The following is a 24,515-nucleotide window of genomic DNA, read 5'->3' on the forward strand; positions in this document are numbered from 1 at the left end:
TTCTTCTTCTGGGACCCCTATGATTCGAATGTTGTAGTGTTTAATATTGTCCTGGAGGTCTCTGAGATTGTCCTCATTTCTTTTAATTCGTTTTTCTTTTATCCTCTCTGATTCATTTATTTCTACCATTCTATCTTCTAATTCACTAATCCTATCTTCTGCCTCTGTTATTCTACTATTTGTTGCCTCCAGAGTGTTTTTAATTTCACTTATTGCATTATTCATTATATATTGACTCTTTTTTATTTCTTCTAAGTCCTTGTTAAACCTTTCTTGCATCTTCTCAATCCTTGCCTCCAGGCTATTTATCTGTGATTCCATTTTAATTTCAAGATTTTGGATCAATTTCACTATCATTATTCGGAATTCTTTATCAGGTAGATTCCCTATCTCTTCCTCTTTGGTTTGGTTTGGTGGGCATTTATCCTGTTCCTTTATCTGCTGGCTATTCCTCTGTCTCTTCATCTTGTTTAAATTGCTGAGTTTGGGGTGTCCTTTCTGTATTCTGGCAGTTTGTGGAGTTCTCTTTATTGTGGCGTTTCCTCGCTGTGTGTGGGTTTGTACAGGTGGCTTGTCAAGGTTTCCTGGTTGGGGAAGCTTGTGTCGATGTTCTGGTGGATGGAGCTGTATTTCTTCTCTCTGGAGTGTAATGAAATGTCCAGTAATGAGTTATGAGATGTCTATGGTTTTGGGGTGACTTTGGGCAGCCTGTATCTTGAAGCTCAGGGCTGTGTTCCTTTGTTGCTGGAGAATTTGCTTGTTATGTCTTTCCCTGGAACTTGTTGGCCCTTGTGTGGTGCTTGGTTTCAGTGTCGGTATGGAGGCGTTTGATGAGCTCCTGTCAATTAATGTTCCTTGGAGTCAGGAGTTCCCTGGAGTCAGGGATTGGACTTAAGCCTCCTACTTCCAGTTATCGGTCTTAATTTTACAGTAGTTTCAAAACTTCTCCTTCTATCCAGCACCACTGATAAAACATCTACGTTAAAGATGAAAAGTTTCTCTACTGTGAGGGTCACTCAGAGAGGTTCACAGTGTTACATGGAGAAGAGAAGAGGGAGGAGGGAGTTAGAGGTGACCCAAATGAGATGAGGTGGAATCAATAGTGGAGAGAGTGGGCTAGCCAGTAGTCACTTCCTTATGTGCACTCCACAACTGGACCACTCAGAGATGTTCACGGAGTTATACAGGGAAGAGAAGAAGGAGGCAGGAGACAGAGGTGGCCAGAAGGATAAAAGGGGGAAATGAAAAGGCGGGAGACAGATCCAGCCAGTAATCAGTTCCTTAAGTGTTCTCCACCGTCTGGAACACACAGAAATTCACAGAGTTGGGTAGAGTAGAGAGGGGTTAGGGAGGAGATACAGGTGACCTGGTGGAGAAAATGGAGAGTCCAAAGGGAGAGAGAGCAGTCAAGCCAGTAATCTCGTACACTAGTGAAAAATGGGTCCTGAAGATTGGGTTCTTAAAGGTACAAAATTGGTAACAAATACATAAAAACAAAAATTAGAAATCTAGAGTAGAGTTTGGAATTTCAAAAATGCGATGTTAATGAAAAGGAGAAGGAAAAGAAACTCCATGAGATTCTTATGGACTGCAACTTTGAGAATAAATTAAGCTTAGCTGTACTTTAGAATCACCTGGTGAGTGTTTTTTTATTTCTTGCTTTTAAAAAATATGCAGCGTTTCCACTCCCCGTGATGCTGAAGTAATTGGTCTGGCGCATAGTCTCCAGAGATTTTTAGAGCTCCTCACGAGATTTTAAGGTTCAGAGTTGAGACCAGTAGAAAGTTGTGCTGGTAAAAGTCTGAGAAACTCCTCAAACTGTAATGTACATGAAACTTACCTGAGGATTCCGCTAAATTGCAGACACAGTTTAGCAGGACTGAGATGGGTGCCCAGAGCCTGCATTTCCAAGGAGCTCCCCAGTGATGCCCATTCAGCTGGTGACAGGACCACAGTCTGAATTCCAGACTTAAAGACATACTGACCATTGGCCATGTCCCCCAAAGATGCTCTCGGCTAGCAGAGGCCCACTGTTTGCTGCTTTTATTAACTGAGAGTCAGCAGTGTTAGTTCCCAAACAGGTCAGAATGTTTACAAGTGTAAGTTTCATTTTAATTAAATATTTTGAAAGCCAATAAAATATTACTCTGTAAAGACAGTAACAAGACAACCCCCCCCATTCCTTGATCCCTTGTTACTCTGAAACATAACTTGAATTTTTGAAAATCTCAATAAAGGCAAATTTTCCTATGTTAAAAAAGGGTCCAGTTAAGTGTTAGAAAGTCACTCAATATCATCAGGATCTAGATAGATTTTGCACTCAGAAAAATTTGTCAGGTATTTTTAAATTTTTGCTGAAATAAAATCTGACAGGAAATACTGAGGCTGGACCTTGTGCAATACAAGTGGTTCAGTTCAGTTCAGTTTAGCTCAGTCCTGTCCAACCCTTTGCGACCCCATGGACCGCAGCACGCCAGGCCTCTCTGTCCATCACCAACTCCCGAAGTTTACTCAGAATCATGTCCATTGAGTTGGTGATGCCATCCAACCATCTCATCCTCTCTCATCCCCTTTTCCTCCCATCTTTAATCTTTCCCAGCATCAGGGTCTTTTCCAATGAGTCAGTTCTTCACATCAGGTGGCATAAGTATTGGAGTTTCAGGTTCAGCCCTTTCAATGAATATTCTGGACTTATTTCTTTTGGGATGGACTGGTTGGATCTCCTTGAAGTCCAAGGAACTCTCAAGCATCTTCTGCAACACCACAGTTCAAAAGCATCAATTCTTCAGTGCTCAGCATTCTTTATAGTCCAACTCTCACATCCATACATGACCACTGGAAAAATCATAGCTTTGACCAGATGGACCTTTATTGGCAAGTAAAGTCTCTGCTTTTTAATATGCTGCCTAGGTTGGTCATAGTTTTTCTTCCAAGGAGCAAGCCTCTTTTAATTTCATGGCTGCAGTCACCATCTGCAGTGATTTCTAAGCTGGTGGAGGTTAAGGGTGCTATTAAATAATTTCTAATGCACAGAACAGTACCCCATAACAAAGAATTATCCAGCCCCAAAAGTGAATGATGCCAAGGCTGAGAAGCCTGATCTGGAACAATCACCTCACTTCACAGGTAGATGAGTTCAGTTCAGTCACTCAGTCATGTCCGACTCTTTGCGACCCCATGAATCACAGCACGCCAGGCCTCCCTGTCCATCACCAACTCCCGGAGTTCACTCAGACTCAGGTCCATCGAGTCGGTGATGCCATCCAGCCATCTCATCCTCTGTCATCCCCTTCTCCTCCTGCCCCAATCCCTCCTAGCATCAGAGTCTTTTCCAATGAGTCAACTCTTCGCAGGAGGTGGCCAAAATATTGGAGTTTCAGCTTTAGCATCATTCCTTCCAAAGAACACCCAGGACTGATCTTCAGAAAAAGAGACCTGATACATGGCACCGATGCCAGTTAGAGTTACCAGCTGGAAAATCTTGATCCCCAAGTCGGTGCTCTTATTCCTAGTATCCCCGGCGTGGGTTTTGTAACCCACAAGATTATTTCCAAAGTGCTTGCATGAACTTGAATAAAATGTGCTATTTTAAAAAAGAAAAGGAACTCTGCCTATAACATTTCCTCTGCTGAATTTATAAACTATACAACCCCATAATTGCTTTCTTCTCTACTTCCACTGGAAGTGTTCTTAGGAATAATAAGTTGATATTTGCTAAGTGCTTTGAGCTCCTTTTGAAAGAGGTGATAAAAACTTCTCTAAATTATTTTTATCACCTCCATAAAATTTAAAAGCAAAGTATCATTCCTTGTCAAAAGCGGGTCTTACCCTGATTTTCCTAAATTATAACCTCTGATTAGCTATTGAAACTCCTTGATTACAGGCTGACATTGTGTTATCTTGGGAATCATACCAGTTAAATCTGTGAAAAAAATTGATTGTAGCATGACAAGACCATGAACTATTGTAGTTTGGAACAGAGCTTCAAAATAGTGCAATAAATTTGCTGCTTAAGTTCTCCTGGTTTCAAATATGAGGTCAATGCGATGGCTTTATGTATTGATTAATCCTGTCAGTTTGATTTATTTACTTCCTAATAACCAAGAAGGATTTGTAAGGATTTATCACTCTTCATGGAAAACCCTCACAGTGGAAGGTAACTTGAGGAGTCGTCATAGTTTCTGTGCTCATCCTCAGCGGGGACCACAATCTGGTGAATTCCACGTACCAGCACCATCACTCGCCCATGAAAATTCTCCCACATCTTCACGGACGATCAAACTGAAGCCAATTTTTAAGTGGCCTTCATCATAAGAGTTGACTGTTCTCTCTGAATAGAGGAAGTGAGAAGTAACCAGAAGAACTGACTCATGTGGAAGTCAGTAAAAATGGCTCTCAGATGACCTATGTCCTAATCCCTGGTCCAAGAGACGCTATGTAATGAATAGGGGTTCAATCAAAAGACTTGTGTGTGTTTGCTCCGGCAAGATGATCTTAGGGGTCTCTGAAGAAAGGTGGTCAATAAGGTCATCTTGCCTCTGTCAACCCTCAAGTGAACAGATCATTATGGGAGAGCAAGTGTCCCTCCTTCTGGCAGTCCCTGGGGCCTCCTTAGCAAAGGTTGTCCATCCACGTGTTCCAGTGGCAACTCCAGATTTCCCACTTATCAGACCAGCAGGAGGGGCAATTGTGTGGGAAGACTAGCACCTAGGGGATTTTGGTGGGGGAAGTTGCATTTGTGCAGTAAGCATGAGGTTTTGTTTAGATTGTATGATTGTCAGGGAATGGCCTCGGAAGTCCAATGGTGATTATGGAGTGGTTAAGCCCCACAGTTTGCCTCTTAGTTCAGCTACTGTGGTTCACATGTTTGAACGTGCAACTGAGACCCGCTAAGATACGAGTGGTTGCAGACAGCAGGCAGCAGGGCCAGGGTATTGAGATGTTAGAAGCTGTTCTCGTTCCAGGCTGTTACAAATGGCAGATGATTGATCCAGGACCTTATTGTAATTCTCTGAGTGCTGGAGCTCTGTCTCCTTTGCTGCCTTTTCCCCTTCCTCCCAACACTTCACCTTGGATATTGCCCATGATTATGGATTTCTCTGGCCCTCCACTCTGTTTCCCTTACACTCACCTTGAAGATACCATCTCAGATCAGGTGATCTCCAATCTACATCTCTAGTCTTTTTCACTTATACAGCCTCAACCACTTACTAAATACATCCACCCGCATGCTCTCCTGACATCTTAATTAAATTCAATGTCTCTGAAGCCTCCAAATCACCCCCACTACAATGAGATGTCTTTCTAAGCCCTCTGATCTGAAGCCTGAGATATCTTGTATTTTCTCAATTTTTCTTGGTTCCCCCAGTCTAATTTTATTGACTCTCACTTTCTTGAATCTATCAGTATTATCCTTTTCCACTTCCATTTCTCGATTAAGCTTCATATCACTTAATATTATATAGGACTATAGCTTCTGGGCCTCAGGCTCAGTCCTCTTAGCCAATCTAACTGACAGTCATAAGGAAGTTCCTAAAATGCCACTTGGGGGGAATTTTTCGAGTAAATATTCAAAGGATAGTAAGTGTCTCTGTGTACTACCAGGTACCTTGTTTGTTACGATAAGCAGAGGAGGCATTGTCTCCACTCTCATTGATTTTAGTGTAGGGAAGAGGGAGATAGCCTGAAGTTTAAAAGATAAGTTTATATTTGATAGTTTTAATGTCATGGCCACTATAAAAAGCGAAACACACCAGAATAAGAAGGAATATCTGGGCCCAAAGGTGATGACATCTAAGGAGAGGAGGGGGTGGAGAAGAGCCCAGCTATGACCTGTAGTTCCATTTCTATTAATTTGAGTTGAAATTTGTCTAAAACAAAGTCATTATTTTTCAGATAGATTTTTCATTGCTTTCTTTATAGACCCATATGCCAATCCAAATAGCCCATATGTTTTTATAGAATGAGATATTCTTTAAATTTACAGTGCTTTACAATTTTCCAAAGTTTCACACACATGATTTCATATAATCTCACAATAACCTTTTATTCCCCTGCCCCTTATTGCTACCACCTCCTTCCTCTCCCCTTCTCTATATCTGTGAATCTGCTTATATTTTGTTTTATTCACTAATTTATTGTATTTTTTTAGATTCCATATATAAGTGATATCATACAGTATTTATCTTTCTCTGTCTGATTTATTTGACTTAGCATAATGCCCTCCAATCCCATCTATGTTGCTGTAAATGGCCTAATTTCATTCTTTTTTAATGATTCTTATTCCCTTGTGTGTGTGTGTATGTAGGTGTGTGTATGTGTGTGTATATATGCGTATGTATGTATGTATATCACATCTTCTTTCTTTATTCATCTGTTGATGGCAACTTAGGTTGTTCTGTACCTTGGCAGTTGTAAACAATGCCACTAAGAATGGTGGAGTGCATGTATCTTTTTCAATTGGTCCTTTTGTTTCCTTGTCTTTTCTCCACCAGGGAGGGGATTTGCTGAGTCATAGTGTAGTTCTAGTTTTGGTGCTTTGGGAAACCTCCATGCTGTTTTCCACAATGGCTGCACCAATTTGCATTCCCACCTACAGGGTAAGAGGGTTCCCTTTTCTCCACATCCTCAGCAACACTTGTTAATTTGTGTTCTTTTTGATAATAGCCATTCTGACAGGTATGAAGTGATATCTTATTGTGATTTTGATTGGCATTTACCTGAGAGTTAGTGATGCTGAGATCTTTTCATAGGCCTGTTGCTAAATATCCAATATGTTGTTATTGAATTCTGCCTTGTGCAGTCCCATCTGTATCTTTGGTATGCATTTATCTTTGTGGATCATTTGCTGGTTCCATCTCTTTCTAGTATGATCATGTCAATCTTTTAATGGAGAGCCAAAGCTTAACTATTTTATGAGAAATTCATTGGTCTTCTTAGCTGGAAATTGTCTATTCATTCTCTGGACTGCTGCTGAATCATCATTATCATCATTCATATTACTATATTATAAGTATTGAATCTCCTGCCTAACACCTTACACTCCAGTATGCAGCAATTATTTCAGTGCATGCTTTGCATCCAAACAAAAAACTCATACTTCTGTGTACCCTGAGATTGTTCACACAGTGTAAGCATCTAAGGATCAGTTCAGAGAATGCAATGGCACCCCACTCCAGTACTCTTGCCTGGAAAATCCCATGGACAGAGGAGCCTGGAACGCTGCAGTCCATGGGGTCGCTAGGAGTCAGAAATGACTGAAGCGACTTAGCAGCAGCAGCAGCAGCAGCAAGGATCAGTTGTTGAATTAATAAATAAGCTATCTTTAAAAAAGATACCAAACAGAATCACATCCAGTGATTGTTATAGCAAAGGAACACATTCTAGTCCTCTCTAGATTCTTAATACTTTGCACACTGTCTACCATATGAGGTGTTCAATAACTGTTTGTTGAACTAAAAGTCCAAAAATAGAAAGCATCAACAGGGGAACTGGAGCTCATATCTGCTAATCCTTGAGTTCCCTCAAGCCCTGGACTAAGAGTTTGCCAACCACAGAACATCTTGACTCAGATAATTTCATTTCTTTTTCTCCTGGTTTTTTTTTTTTTTTTCATTATGCATCAATATATCATTGCAATGAAACAACCAGATGCCACAAATTTGTCCTGACTTCCTGTTCATGTTGGTGATAGTTTATCTCCTGCATATTATAAAATATTTAACTCTTTTCTGAAAATTGCACATATACACATATTATCATTTTTAATCCTTTAAAGTTATGGCTCTTACAGTGGCACAGCTAGCCCCTCTGGCTTCCATGGCCGTGTTCTTTCCTTTTCTTCAAAGCCAAGACAGATAAAATTATCCTCCACAGATGCTGTGCTGAATGTATGTTCATCAGCAAAGACAGTATACAGAAAGAAGATGAGAAGAGGCCGTGCCATAGCAGCCCATTGCAGGCACGAAGGACTGACAGTGAGGCTGCTTCCATAGGGCTGTAGCATGAGATCTCACGAAGGTAATAAGGTGGTGAGTTACAGGAGGCAAAACCCCGTATCCATGGAGGAAATACCTAATGGCAAAAGCAACAGCAGAAGGAAGAAAAGGATGAAGGGAGGGAGGGACACTTTTATTTGAATCTCACTTATAGTGACTCAAGCATGAAAGACACTCCTCAGTTAAATTAGTCAAGATTGTAGTCCTCATTATTAAAAGAGAAAATTGAGCCATTAAGATAATTATTCTAAAACGCATATGTTGATGATAATAAGATATGTTTTATTGCTTCTCTCTTTCGGGTTATTGAAGTCCCTTAAGAACCATTATCTTATTAAGTCTTATTATATGGTTATAAGGTTAGGGTTGGGAAAATCAGCCTAGGAGATAAGGACAGAGATTTGTGTGAATTACTGTGGGCCACCCTGCAACAGAAATTAACTGCAGAATTTATACTAGATTTCCAAGCCGTACATTCTTGAACTAAGGAAATTTCCTTTGTGTAAAGAGGAATCTTTATCTTGGCTTACATGTGAGCTATTGGTTGACATGCTTGAATGAACCTAAAATGCCTCATTTAGAATTCTTACATCTCTGTTTATTTCTTTGTGTCTCAGAATTAAAAAAAAAAGCTCTCAAACATCAGCAAAAACAGCTAAAATATTTTGCCTCAAATAAGACAGAATCTGGCAAGAAAACGTTTAAGCCAGGTGGATTATTTCCCTTGAAAATCTTTAGTTTCTATAAAGAATAATATCATCCCCAGGAGAATGTCCCCCTTAAATCTCGTAAGATAGTATGTTCGGATTTGCAAGTAGCTCCATTTTTTGTTTACCATGATCTCTTTATTTTTTTCCCTTTTGAGGCGAGAGATGCTCATAAATATACCAATGGTCTACTGGTATATTTTCTGCCTTAATTTCATTTCCCTTGCCTTCATTACATTCCTGTAGAAATAAACCACTGTGTTCTTCGTGGCTCCCTGTTTCTCCTTGCCTTAATATAAAAGCTATCTGCCCCTTGAAGTGGTTGAATTAATCAATTGCACTCTGGTTCTACCTTTCCAGGGTTAAGGAGATGTTGATTTGACATCTAAAACTTGGAAAAGCCTTTGAGTTCAGATCAAAATCTTTTCCATATCAAGTGGACTTGTTGCGCCTGAGATTCCTTGCTACTTTTCCTTCTTGAGGCTATTAACATGGACAGAGTATCTTTAAAGATAAAAGTCTCCCCTGGCTACCACTGCCTTTCTGCTACCAGAAATCCTAATCTTTCATTTTCAATATCACAATCAGTTTCAAAGTAACAGCCTGACATATTGTAACCGCTTGACATGCTTGAAAAAGATGAAATATATTTTTAGCTGCCTAATTTCGTACAGCATTTGGAGAAATAGGCTTGCTATGGAGACATTTTATTTCTATTCTTAACTATAGAAGAGTAAGGAAAAGTAAGTCCTTTTTTGCCAGAGTTTATTTTTTAAAATACCTATATAATTATAAAACTTCAAATTACAACTTGTTTATGAAAATTCACAATAGAATATACCCTCCAAATGCAAATGTTCTCTGGAAATGTAAAAAGAATGCAAAAAGGTGTGTCAATGAGACAGGCAATGAGAGATAATGGATTTGAGGTTGTTGAATGAAGAAAATAAAACATGGTGTTTTCTGAGAATTGCAGCTTTTTTGAAGCCTTCTGTCCTCCTCATAATTCAACTCTATTGTCCATGACCTACTATTTGATATTGTGGTCAATATGTGGATATTGAGACATCAAATGGGTCACACAGAATCACTTTGGGGATCTGGGCCTCTGGATCAGTAAGCTGCTAATAAATCAGTCCTGAATATTCGTTGGAAGGACTGATGCTAAAGCTGAAACTCCAATACTTTGGCCACCTAATGTGAAGAACTGACTCATTGGAAAATGCCTTGATGCTGGGAAAGATTGAAGGCAGGAAGAGAAGGGGACAACAGAGGATGAGATGGTTGAATGGCATCATGTCCGACTCAATGGACATGAGTTTGAGTAAGCTCTGGGAGTTGGTGATGGACGAGGAAGGCTGGTGTGCTGCAGCCCATGCGGTTGCAAAGAGTTGGACACGACTGAGCGACTGAACTGAACTGAATAGTTCTTCAGCGAATGCGACAGTATAGCTCTTCTATCAGGTCATCATATAAAAACTAATACAATTATGTAAAGTTTAAAAATAAAATAAAATTAAAAAAAAATAAATAAAGACAAGAGGTCCAAAGTGGAGGCAGAGTAACATAGCTGAAGTCCAAGTGATCCATGAGAGTAGCCTGATAATGTGTCAGGTAGAGCAGGGAAAATAGGGCTACATAAAATAGAGCATGGGCTGTCAAGAGAGAGAGATCTGTATTCAAACTCTCACTTCATGACTTACGAACAATATGAGTAACCTAATCTACTGACTCTGAATCCAACGCCTCTGAATTTTCTAGAAAACCAAGTAACTTTTTAAATAAACAGATTTTTGAGCAAAAGGTCATAATCTCTAACAGAAAGTTCCATAATGCGGTAACTATGGCTTACCCAGTAAATATATCTTCCCTTGGATTATGAAGAGCCATTTAAAGTAGGGGAATCCTAACATATAGAAAATGACAATAGGTTATTTCAGTGGGACATAGATTCCAATTATGTTATTTTCTAGATTGGAAGGAGGAAAAGAAAAAAATAATAGAAGGTCCAAAACATTTTGCATGGTCTGCCAATAAAACTTACTTCATTATCATATCTCTGCATAAATTTCTTCAACATACTGAGTCCAAACGCTGACCCTAGGCCCAGTCTTTCACTCAAGTTCAAGTTCTAGTGATGGACAGGATGAATCCTCCCTCTGAGCTAGACTTGGCCACTCACCATCCCCTGAATATACTATATCCTGTCTCTCCTCTGGAACTTTGCTTATCTATTTCTTCCCAGTCCCTGGGATTCCTTCCCAAGTTACTCCAGTCCATGGTGATTTCTCTGTTATGGGAGATTTGAAAGGGTAATTCTCACTTTCTAACTCGTCTCTTACCCCTGAGTTTGGCACCTGGGACTGCCAACTACAAGTTGTAAGCTCTTGGAGGACCAAAACCATCTCTTTTTATTGTCCCATCCTTCTCCATAACACCTAGTGATTCTCACTACATCCTTTGTGTTTACCAGAGCTCCCTACTGCAGTAGAAGACTTGCTATGCTTCTGTATATTACCCTCAGGTCACATTACTGGGGACCACGTTTCCCACTCTTAGCCATTATAAAGCCATGGTTACCAACAGCCTTTCTCTGCACTCCTGCAGTTATTTTGCAAAGGTATATTATCTCGACAAGAGAGCTGATCCAGTGGTTCAGACTATTATTTAAACAGTCATTAATTGAACACTGAAGTGTTCTGCTCACCTATGATTGTATAGGGAACTATAAATATACATGTAGTTGTGTAATTATCTCCACCAACACTACCTCTCAAAATGGCTAATTATCACAAACATATGAAACACAAATGCTGTCTCTAGATGCCATTCAAAAGGACCCATGCAGGTCCTGTAATTCTATTAGAATATCAACTGTGATTTCATTTGTTCACATTTACAGTATCTGACTTGCTACTTTCCCAGGAACTTGTCTTGGCTTACCCTCCAAGACATTGGTATTGGAGTTATAATTTTGATAACTAATTCCTGCTTTGAAAACTAGTTTCAAACAGCTGGGTTTCCTGATCAAGAACCCCTGTCTTCTCAGGCCTGAGTTCACACACCTATAATATTCACTGCTTCAAAGCCTTAGATCTGACCACTAGCTGTGTGACTTAGGAAAAATTACTTCTATTTTCTACTCTATAAAATGGAGCTAATACAATGCTTACATGGACATTGTGAGAATTAATTGAACATTATACATACTCAGTCTATGCTCTCTTCTTATTTTATGTTCCCAACCTACCTATTCTTTTAGCTATTGGCCTTAATATGCTAGACTAGAGGTCCTCAACCCCCGGACACGGACCTGTACTGGTTCCTGTCAGGAATCGGGCCACACAGCAGGAGGTGAGTGATGGGCTGGTGAAAGAAGCTTCATTTGCCGTTCCCCACAGCTCCTCATGGCTGGCATTACCACCTAAACCATCACTCACATTATCCCCTGCCCTATGGAAAATGTGTCTTGCACAAAACCAGTCCTTGGTGCCAAAAGTCTGGGGACTGCTGTGCCAAACCTCAACTTCATTCTCCCTTGCTTCCCCTTTATGTATGTTCCCAGACCAAGAAACAGGCATAAATGAGGCCAGGGACCAAACACACTCCAAATGTGATAGAGCATATCAAATAGTGATTTTTAAAATAATCCTTGTTATGCCATGGTATTGGTGGTTTAGTCGCTAAGTCATGTCTGATTCTTGCCACCTCATGGACTGTAGCCCGCCGTGCTCCTCTGTCCATGGGATTTTCTAGGCAAGAGTACTAGAGTGTGTCGCTGTTTATTTCTCCAGGGGATCTTCCTGACCCAGGGATGGAACCCGGGTCTCCCGCGCTGTAGTTGGTCTCCTGCATTGCAGGCAGATTCTTTACCAACTGAGTCACCAGGGAAACCCCTGTTATGCCATAAACCAGCACAGTCACTTTGGGAAAGAAAGGGTACCATTGTGGCTAGAACATAGAAACCAAGGAGAGAGCAAGATGTAAACTGAGGCTGGAAAGCTAAGCAGGAACCAGATTGTCGGGAGGCCGGGGGGAGGGGCATGGTGAGGAGCTATCTATTCCTCGAGGTTCTGTGGTTGATTTCTTTCTCTGCTGCCTCCCTTCATTGGAGGGTTTATTTCTCTCCCCGTATGTCAGATGCCATCTCTGTGATTCACTGGGCTGTTCTGCGCTTCGTCACTCAGCCATGTCCGACTCTTTGCAACCCCATGGACTGTAGCCCACCAGGCTCCTCTGTCTATGGAATTCTCCAGGCAAGAATGCTGGAGTGACTTGTCATGTCCTCCTCCAGGGGATCTTCCGAACCCAGGGATTGAACCTAGGTCTCCCATATTGCAGTTGGATTCTTTACCATCTGAGCCTCCAGAGAAGCCCCTGTGATACACTAGTTGACCCAGACGGACCATAGGATTCCAGAAATGCACTTCTATATGCTTCGTGTTTGTACCAAGAATCAGACTCCTTACCATCATCTCCTTCTCCACGTGTTTCTGTTTCCCATCCTCGCAGATACTGAGCCCATACCCTGAATCTTCATATAGTTCAATGTTTCTTCATCTAAAATGCATTTATTTTTGAATTTCTACAAATACTGTGCTGGAAATTCACAAAGGGAGAGAGAATACAGTTCCTGCCTCTTGGAGTTTACATTTTATTTGGGAAACAATCATGGAAATATCATGCTTCTTGGGTTTTCTCCAACAGTTTTCTTTTTACTGTTAATTCTTTCCTCCTTGACTGCTTCTGCCTCGTCTCACCATTTTTCAAGTTTGGAGTATCGCAAGACATGGTCCACGGGCCTCTCCTCTGGCTCTCAAGTTTATATTACTGTCGTGGGTTTTTGCTCTCAACTCCAGACTGGAAACAGGAGCCTTCTCCTTATCATCTCTACTTGAAAGTCTAATGGGTAGCTCGCGTGTCACCTTTGTGAGGGCTTGAAAAAAAATGCCCCCTAGTGATTTGAGTCTCCTCCTAAGTAGAGTTGAAACCCCCTTTCCTTGAAAGTGGACTGACCTAGGATCTCACTTCTAATGAATTTAATGCAGGAGAGATGATGCTGTGAGCCTCCTGAGATGAGTTTGGAAAAGCTAATGAGCTTTATAATCTTATGCCCAGTATAGTGAAGTGAAGTCGCTCAGTCGTGTCCAACTCTTTGCGACCCCATGGGCTGTAGCCTACCAGGCTCCTCTGTCCATGGGATTTTCCAGGCAATAGTCCTGGAGTGGATTGCCATTTCCTTCTCCAAGGGATCTTCCCAACCCAGGGATCAAACCTGGGTCTCCCACATTGTAGACAGACACTTTACTGTCTGAGCCACCAGGGAAGTCAACAGCATACCCTCTCCTTAGTATACACATCTTGGGAGTCCTGAATTGATGCTTAAGAAATCTGGCTACCCTGAAGTTGCAGTCCTATAGGGACCACCCAATGATAGAGATGCATGAGGCACCCCAACTCTTCTAGCCCCTAGTTGTTGGAGTCTTCCCAGCATCAACCCCTAGATGTGTTGAGAGAGCAAGGCTTTAGGATATTCCAGCCCTGCCTTCAAGCCATTGTAGCTGATGCCAAGTGGGGCAAAGATGGGCTGTTCTCCCAAGTTCTGCCCGCACCTCAGATCATGAGCCATGTCAACACAGTTTTTTCATAAGCCCTTGAAGTTTGAGGTGGCTTGTTTTGCAGCTGCCCTAGCTGGAATAATGTCTAAAATGAAAGTCCTTCTCACCTGTTTATTGTTCACTTTTTCTACCTCGATTAGTACCAAATCTATCCTCCCACATACTCAGACCAAACTTTTGTCAAGGTCAGTTTTTTTTTTCTCTTTCTCTCATATCCTTCATCTAGTCAATCAGAATATTCTGTTGTCTTGACCTCCATAGAGAGCCAGAATTTGACTATTTCCTACCACATCCACCATGATCAAGACATCATAATTTTTTTTTTTTTTGTTTTTTTGGGACATGGAATACGCTAATCATCTCTTTGGCAGCTTTACTGCATTCACAGCATCATTTGTTTCCCCTCCTTGTATCCATGCTCTTCTCATGTGCCTTTGAAGCTGCTCTCACCTAGAGGTGGAGAAGAGTTCTCTGCTCTTTGATTGTGAGTTCAACCATGGGATTTGTCTTGACAAAAGTGAGGCAAGCAGAGAGCTCTTGTCCATTTTGTCTCTATTGCTGCTCTATGATTGCTTTAATTACCAGCCTGGGTTGCCTCACTGGCGAATTAAAAAGCAGGTGGTCCAGAGTCAAGTCACTGCGCTTACCCACATTGAGTCTATTCTGTACCAACAAAGCTGCCTGGCCAACCTGAAGCTGACTGCAGACAAGCATGAGCTGCCCAGCTAACCTTTGGCTCGTGTTGACTTTCTATTTTAAGCCAGTGTGTTTGTGGTTTATGACGTGGTACTTTTTTTGTGTGTGTGGCAAAGCATAGCTTATGCAGAAATTGATGCCAGGAGTGAGTTGTTAAAGTCAGTGACATTTATTTTAGCTTTTATCTCTGGAAATGGGCAGAGGGCTGGAAAAATGCCAAGGAAAGAGCTACAGGAAACTGTGAAAATGGGAGGCATTCTATATAATTATGAAAACGTTTGGAAAGAAATCTCCTGTGTTAACATGGAAGATAAAAAAATGTAACTAATTATCTTTCAAATGTGGACAAAGAGATCTCCAGGTCAAATAGAGAGGGTCACCTAACTTTTAGCAGCTGTATAAGATATACTACTTCAAGGAAGAGATGAACTCTATGAAAATTTTGAAATTTGAAAAAAGGATTTATAGAGATTACATATACTTAGTGCCTAGACTAGTGCTTGGCGCTCAGTAGGTGCTCAATAAATATTTGTGGAAAGAATTATTTACCATTACACCAAGTGTTATGAATAAGAAATATAGAGCTCCATGAGAATCTATAATACAGAAACAATTATATCCTTAATCTACTTCCAGGGGCATTTGAATTAGCACTGAGTCTTACTTTATCGCCATTAAAATATAATGGGGCCCTTGAAGAGGAAAAGTTAAAATTTTACATAACCTCCTATTCGTTCTGCCTGTGTAACTCAGCTTGCTCCTTGCAAAAGTATCACATAGGTCACACAGTCTTGGAAAGTGGAGACTCACAATACTAGGAACTGGAGCTTATCTCACTCACCCTTGTCCTGCTCGTTGCAACTGCCCAGCCCCTGCAAACCTGCCAAATCATGCCTGTCCATGTAAAGGTCAGACATCCCCCTCCCTGCCTTGAGCACCGTTCCCGCATGCACGAAACCTCTTAGTTTAAACCAGCCTATTAACAGCTAGTGTTGCCCACTAAAATGTGTCTATAAAAACTATGTAACCCCTTTGTTCAGGGCTCGGAACTTGGGGTGTTAACTCCTCTGGGCCTACCAGTGTGATAAACCTGAGTTCTCCAACTCTCCAAGTGTGGTGCTTGGTTTCTCGATGACTGGTTTCTGCAACACCCTGACATGAAAGTTGACCAACTCTGCGGTTAAGGCACCCTTCCCAAATTCAGTCACATGATGCTTCTTAGAAATCTCTGTACATATTTCCTGCTCATATAGTTTCTTTTCAGTCGTAATTCTCAACTGTATCACCATGTCTGATTTTGCAAATATAATTCCAGGCAGACATCAGAATCCAGAAATACTAAAATACCTCAAAATGATGCCTGACTAGCTCTTGGTATGTAAGAATGGTTTTCTTCCATCATCTGTGGTTCACAGAATTGATTTTCTACTGATTATCTACTGTCAATTTCTAATTGATTGTCTACTCTGACCCTTAGGTTTAATTGTAAACAGTTCACCTAGATTTTGGCCTTTACCTCTTTGGCATCTTCAGTGCTTCTCGTATTTTCCCTCCTCTGTTTGTTTCTCTTCTTCACCTTTCCAATTTACTAACAGAATTTGAATTCTGTTCTTGTCTCCAAAACGTTGCTTCCTTCCCAAGTGCTTGGTGCCATCTGCACCTTTGACGAGCCTGTCCTCTTCCAGCAGGGAAAACATCATTCAGCAACACTGGGCCCAAGACTGACCCCTGCCAGCATCGGCTACTATGTCCCTCAGGCTGGTCCTCATTCAAGAGGAGGCTCTCTGCATTGTCCCTAGGGCCAAAACATAACTGCAAAGTAAGTATTTTCCCCATTCCTTCAGATACACATTTATTTAGGGTAGAACAATTTTAACAAGCATGGTCTCCAGGGATATAGTTTGAAAACTGCTTATTATGTGGATTTTGCATTATGGCAGAAAGCTTTTGCAAGTGAACCAAAAGCTCATGGAATCCCATCTACTGAGCAGGCTTCCTGGTCTGTAAAAGAAATCCTCAGCTTCAAAGCATTGCTTCAATTTATAAACAATTGCAGCTCCAATTGGCTGGATCAACTCTGAAGCTTGTCTCACAGTATCAGATTTCTAGTCAAATACAGGCTGAGCCCATCACCCTCTCAACCAATTTAGCAAATGTTCATCTGAGTCCTGAAGAGTCAGAAGTCAGTAGAGAGACCCTGAATTTAAGGAGTGAGAGTACATCATCTGTCTAACTATAATACACAGACAAAACTAGAATACCACAAAGCACATGACTCCCTTCAACGTAGCCACAGTGGGAGATTTGGATGCCTATCCCAAGGGCTGAACGTATTTTGAACCTTCTCTCTCTCTGTCTCCAGTATTTTCTTTCTAAGTTTTGAAGTAATACTTGTATATGGCAAAAATTACAACATAGTGAAAAGTAAAGCTCTCTTCCACCTCAGACCTTCAGTCCCCTCTCCGGAGACAAATAATGCTGAGTTTCCTGTATCTTTTCCAGAAACTTCACATGCATTTGCAAGCACTTTGCTTTATTGTGGAGAAGGCCATCCACAATTCTACACATTGCTGTTATCTCTTAAGATGTTTGACATCTTGCTATCACCAGTATATGGGGATGGACTTCATAATAATGATGCTGTCAAGAGGTTCATTGTCTACAGGTAACACACTTTATTTAACTATCAGGCAGGTGCATTGTTTTAGTCTTTCTCAATTAGAAAAAAAATTGTTATCATGGAAATTCTTATACTTTCATTTTTGCATATATATTAAACTCTATTTCTGAGAAATTCCTATCAGAAATTCTCATGGCTTAAAAATGATACCCGGGGCTTCCCTGGTGGTCCAGTGGTTAAGACTCCATGTTTCCACTTTAGGGGTACAGGCTCGATCCCTGGTTGGGGATCACAACACAACAACAAGAAAAAATTTTTTTAAGTGATACAAGCATTTAACAAGTTGATAGAGGCTGTTAAGAGGTTACCAAAATTAGTACTCTACCCAAAATGCATGAGGCTAGCAGGGTCATCGTACTTTCAGCAACACTGTGTATTATTAGACTTTTTTATATTTGTCAGTGTGACTGGTGAAAGATGATACTCCAGCTTCAAAAATGATTAATCAGTTTGCATGTCTATCCTTATTTATAATAATCTTATTTCTAATCAATAGCTTTCTTATTGGTAGAATGCGGATCATAGTCATGCCAAGCTCAAAATGTTTCTGTGAGTTTTTTTTTTTTTCGTTTCATACATGATATTTTACATGTTTCAATGCCATTCTCCCCAGTCTTCCCACCCTTTTAATACATTAATACAGGTGAAGAATTTATGGCAGTATCTGACACAAGGTAAGCATTTTGAAATTTACTGCTATTTATCATTGTTATTACTTTATTATTGTTGTTGTTACCTTGTTACATGCTTCTGCACAGTTTATGGTTCTATATACATGAATAATCTATTTGTGAATTTAGTTTATTTTCCTGTTGGGTTATTGGTATTTTTCACACTGATATTTAGTCATTTTTTATGATTAAGTAAATTAGTACTTTGCTATTTTGGTCTGATATTCTCCTGAGCTGGTCATATATATTGAACTATGCTTATAATATTTTCTTGTACAGATGTTTTTAAAATTTTAAATAGATAAACATAATCTTTATAGTTTTTGAGTTTCATGTCTCTGTAGTTTCTGAGTTTCAAAAAGCAATCCATTTCCATGACTATGACAAGATTTTCCCAAATTTAGACATTTTTGTTTCATTTCTCCATGGTGAATTTGGCTTTTAGAAATAAATACTACTCAGTTACAGGATATAAAGGAAAAGAAACCTCCACTAGCAGTAGTAACATAAAGATAAAACACTTAAGAATAAACTCAACAACATATATGTAAAACTTGTTTGGGTGAAATTGCAGATACTCCTGAAAGGCACATAAGTAGACTTGGACACTCATTCTTGGACAGGACTTACTCAAGAGCAGAAAAATATGAATTTGCCTGAAGCACACATATAAATTTAGGCTAAATTTATATTTAGGCTAAATCACTAAAATACTACCTTTTTTTTTTCTTTCTAGACAAGTATTTCTAAAGTTCACATGAAAAAAGTAAACTTGCCAAAATACTTAGAGAAAAATATCTCCAAAAAATGTGTCAGTAAGTGTTAGGACATACAGTAAGGTACCTATAGTGAAAATAGTGTGGTATTTGCCCATGATTAGAAAAATAAATCAATGGAAGAGAGTACAAGGTCCAGAAAGGAAAACAGCTACATAATGATGTTTGCTATATGATTGATGTAGCATCAGATATCACTGGGGAAAATATTGGCTTTTGAGTAAATGGTGCTAGGACAACTGAATGGCCACTTGGACAACACATAAAGCTAGATGTGCACCTCACATCAGTTATCAAACTCCAAAGGGATCATAGACCACAGAGTAAAAAAATAAAATAAAATCTAAAATGACTAATAGAAAACTTTGGTAAGTTAATAAACTCAGGATATTTGAACTATGATTCAAAATCAGGAGGCAGAACCAAAAAGAATGATAAACTTTATTAAATAAAATTTTAGGGTAAAAAAATGCCACAAGCAAAGTCAAAAGAATATTTTTGCAACTTACACCAATTGATACATAAAGAAGTCTTAAAAAGTAAGACAAAAAGTACTAAATCTGATAGAAGAGCAGATAAAGGAGATGAATAGTTTACAAAAGAGAAACATACATATCTTTTAAACATATAAAACTATATTTTAGTAATAATGAAAGAAAAATTATGACCAGTCATTGAGATACCGTCAGATGGGTGCAAGTGAAAGCAAAAGTCTAAAAACTTGACAATAAACTTTTACTTCATAAAACTATGAAGAAAAGGCAATCAAATGTGTGAGCTGGAATTCAAAATAGTACAAGTGCTAAAAGGGAAAATTTGGTATTACTTCATAAAATTGTATGTGCATTTACTTTTTGATCCCTAAATATCACTTCTTGCAATTGACCTGGGAGATAGATCTCCACAAAACAACACAACCACCACCACAGCCATAACAAAACATGCAGAAAGTTACATCTTACTAAATTTTTTGTTGTAGCAAAGGAGTGGTAATAAAATGCCCCCCAAAATGACAGGTTGAATACATGACTGTAGATCAATATGGCTGAATATAATAGTCTGTAGAAAGAATACAAGATAGTTCCATGAGCAGATTAAACTGAATTCTAAGTTATTTGACCAAGTGAAAAACAGTAAGATTATTATTGTTTTTCTATAAGAAATTTTGAAAAATGAGTACATATTTATAGGAAGGACCAAGGAGAAACAAATGAATATATTTATTTTTGAAAATGTTTACTTTAGAATGTTGCTGCTACTGCTAAGTCACTTCAGTCGTGTCCGACTCTGTGCGACCCCATAGATGGCAGCCCACCAGGCTCTCCCATCCCTGGGATTCTCCAGGCAAGAACACTGGAGTGGGTTGCCATTCCCTTCTCCAATGCATGAAAGTGAAAAGTGAAAGTGAAGTTGCTCAGTCGTGTCCGACCCTCAGCGACCCCATGGACTGCAGCCTACTAGGCTCCTCCATCCATGGGATTTTCCAGGCAAGAGTACTGGAGTGGGGTGCCATTGCCTTCTCCAACTTTAGAATGTAATGGTACTCTAATGGCCAAAAGAGGAGGAACTAAAGAGCCTCTTGATGAAGGTGAAAGAGGAGTGAAAAGCTGGCTTAAAACTCAACATTGAAAAAACTAAGTTCATGGCATCCAGTCCCATCACTTCAATGCAAATAGGCAGGGAAAAAATGGAAGCAGTGACCAATTTTATTTTCATGGGCTCCAAAATCATTGTGGACAGTGACTGCAGCCATGAAATTAAAAGGTGCTTGCTCCTTGGAAGAAAAGCTATGACAAACCTAAACAGCATATTAAAAAGCAGAGACATTACTTTGCTGACAAAGGTCCGTCCAGTCAAAGCTATGGTTTTTCCAGTGGTCATGTATGGATGTGAGAGTTGGATCATAAAGGAGGCTGAGTGCCAGAGAATTGATGCTTTCTAACTGTGGTTCTAGAGAAGATTCTTGAGAGTCCTTTGGAGAACAAGGAGATGAAGCCAGTCAATCCTAAAGAAATAAACCATGAAAATTCACTGGAAGGATTGATGCTGAAGCTGAAGTTCCAATACTTTGGCCACCTGATGGGAAGAATTGACTCATTAGAAAAGACCCTGATGCTGTGAAAGTTTGAGGGTAGGAAGAGAAGGGGATGACAGAGGATGAGATGGCTGGATGGCATCACTGACTCAATGGACATGAGTTTGAACAAACTCCAGGAATAGTCAAGGACAGGGCATGCTTCAGTTCATGGGGTCACAAAGAATCAAACAAGACTTAACAACTGAACAACAACAACTTTAGAATGTATGTGAGAATAGTGTGGAAGGGTTGAGTTAACATGTTATGTAGCTTTGACTTCTGAACCATGGAAAACTTTATACATTTAAAAATAAAGTTAAATAAGAAAGAATAAAGGCAAAACCTAAAATAGAACCAAAGAATAACTAGTGAACCTAAAGTTTACATCAAACTGATCACACATCCACTAAAAGAAAAGATTGAGTTCAAATGATTTTGAACCTTATACCATGAGTGTGTATCGTTCATAGGGAATATTCTAAAAACAAATTAAAAGAATTGCACAAAAATCAATAAATTCATTCAGTAGGTTTATTATTAACAATCATGCTTTCAGTTCAGTTCAGTCACTCAGTCATGTCCAACTCTTTGTGACCCCATGAACTGCAGTATGCCGGGCCTCCCTGTCCATCAACAACTCCCGGAGTTCACCCAAATTCACGTCCATCGAGTCGGTGATGCCATCCAGCCATCTCATCCTCTGTCGTCCTCTTCTCCTCCTGACTCCAATCCCTCCCAGCATCAGGGTCTTTTCCAATGAGTCAACACTTCTCATGAGGTGGCCAAAGTATTGGAGTTTCAGCTTTAGCATCAGTTCTTCCAAAGAACACCCAGGACTGATCTCCTTTAGAATGGACTGGTTGGATCTCCTTGCAGTCCAAGGGACTCTCAAGAGTCTTCTCCAACACCACAGTTCAAAAGCATCAATTCTTCAGCCCTCAGCTTTCTTCACAGTCCAAATTTCACATCCATACATGACCACTGGAAAAACCATAGCCTTGACTAGACAGAACTTTGTTGGCAAAGTAATGTCTCTGGTTTTGAATATGCTATCTAGGTTGGTCATAACTTTCCTTCCAAGGAGTAAGCGTCTTTCAATTTCATGGTTGCATTCACCATCTGCACTGATTTTGGAGCCCACAAAAATAAAGTCTGACACTATTTCCATGTTTCCCCATCTATTTCCCATAAAGTGATGGGACCAGATGCCATGATCTTAATTTTCTGAATGTTGAGCTTTAAGCCCACTTTTTCACTCTCCACTTTCACTTTCTTTTTTTTTTTTTTTTATGTCATTACTTTTTTATTTTTATTATTTACTTTTATTATTTTTATATGTCACATTCAAAAAGAAATTTTTACCAGTTTGGTACATTTTCACTCTCATTACCACCAAACACACACAGACACAGACACACACACACACAGACACATACACACACACACACAGTATCCTCACCTATACCACCTCATCCTGTATTGAGCTAACTGGAATTTTTTTTTTTTTTTAAATTTTATTTTTAAACTTTACATAACTGTATTAGATTTGCCAAATATCAAAATGAATCCGCCACAGGTATACATGTGTTCCCCATCCTGAACCCTCTTCCCTCCTCCCTCCCCATTCCATCCCTCTGGGTCGTCCCAGTGCACCAGCCCCAAGCATCCAGTATCGTGCATCGAACCTGGACTGGCAACTCATTTCATACATGATATTTTACATGTTTCAATGCCATTCTCCCAAATCTTCCCACCCTCTCCCTCTCCCACAGAGTCCAAGAGGCTTTTTAGTTCCTCTTCACTTTCTGCCATAAGGGTGGTGTCATCTGCATATCTGAGGTGATTGCTATTTCTCCCAGCAATCTTGATTCCAGCTTGTGCTTTTTCCAGCCCAGCGTTTCTCATGATGTGCTCTGCATAGAAGTTAAATAAACAGGCTGACAATATACAGCTTTAGGAATGCTAGTAGTAATACTTTTACTAATATCTTAGTAGTAGGGTATGTTACTGAGGAGGAGTGCTAGGTTGGTTCAGTCGTGTCCGACTCTTTGCGACCCTATGGACAATAGCCCACCAGGCTCCACTGTCCACTCCAGGCAAGAATACTAGAGTGGGTTACCAAGGCCTCCGCCAGGGGATCTTCCTGACCCAGGGGTCGAATCAGCATCTCTCATATCTCCTACATTGGCAGGCGGGTTCTTTACCGTTAGCACCACCTGGTACTGTAGGGTGAAGCAAATCTATTAAATACATTAATGTTATTACAAAGTAAGATTTTCAGGGTAAAAATGATGTGGTAATGAAATAAAAGTAGTGAAAAATTCCTTTAATGGTAAATTTAATTAGAAATATACACACAAACATATGCATTTGGAATACATTTTCCCCACCCTGTGTACTAAAAAGATTTGGAATCAAAAGTGCCCAGGAGCAATGAGCTAATGCCAACACCCAAATTTTATTTCTAATACCATTTCCCATTAATAGAAAACAGTGCTCCTTTAAAAGTTGACTGGTATTAGAGTGTTCCAGTCAGCTATGGCTGTACAATAAACCATTTCAGGATTTAGTGGCTTCCAAAACAATGGCAACATTAGTGCTCAGGAATCTGCAGTTTGGGCAAAGACTCAGCACGGTTGACTTAACACCACTCCGCTCAGCGTTGGCTGGAGTTGGAATCTCTTGACTTCATGTCTGACAGACGATGCTAGGAAGAGCCAAAAAAAAAAGCCAAGGACTGGAAAACCAGGGGGCAAGAACATCTAGGGTTCTTTGATTGTTTTTTTTTTCCCATCACCGTGTGACCTCTGCACCTCGGTAGCATCAGGGAAACTAGACTTACGTGTTGCTCAAAACTCCCAAGGAATATGTTTCCAAAGAAAGCAAGCCAGCAATAAGCTGCATCTCCTTCCATGATGGGGGTCTCAGAAACGTAACAGTGGATGCATTCTGTTTGTTAGAACTGAATCACCAAGGGCTAGCTCATGTTCAAGAGGAAAGGAGCCAGAATCTACCTTTTCCCCCATAATTTTCATGTATCAAAATTTATTCAATCATTATCAGACTCTTGCACACATTTAACTTTTCAACAAATATTTTTCAGTGCATAATATATACCTGGGACTATGCAAAGCTTACCTTTTTAAGTTGTAATGAACAGTTTTCTAGATATGCTTTTTTCTTTGTTTCTTTGGAGTATCTTCCTTGGAGCGGGATGACTGGGCTGAAATCTGTGAGTTTTTTCTGACCAGTGCTTTGCATTAACAATCCAAAATGATTGTACCCGTGTATCT

This window comes from Bubalus kerabau, chromosome 21, assembly GCF_029407905.1.
Source record: "Bubalus kerabau isolate K-KA32 ecotype Philippines breed swamp buffalo chromosome 21, PCC_UOA_SB_1v2, whole genome shotgun sequence".
Lineage (NCBI taxonomy): Eukaryota > Metazoa > Chordata > Mammalia > Artiodactyla > Bovidae > Bubalus > Bubalus kerabau.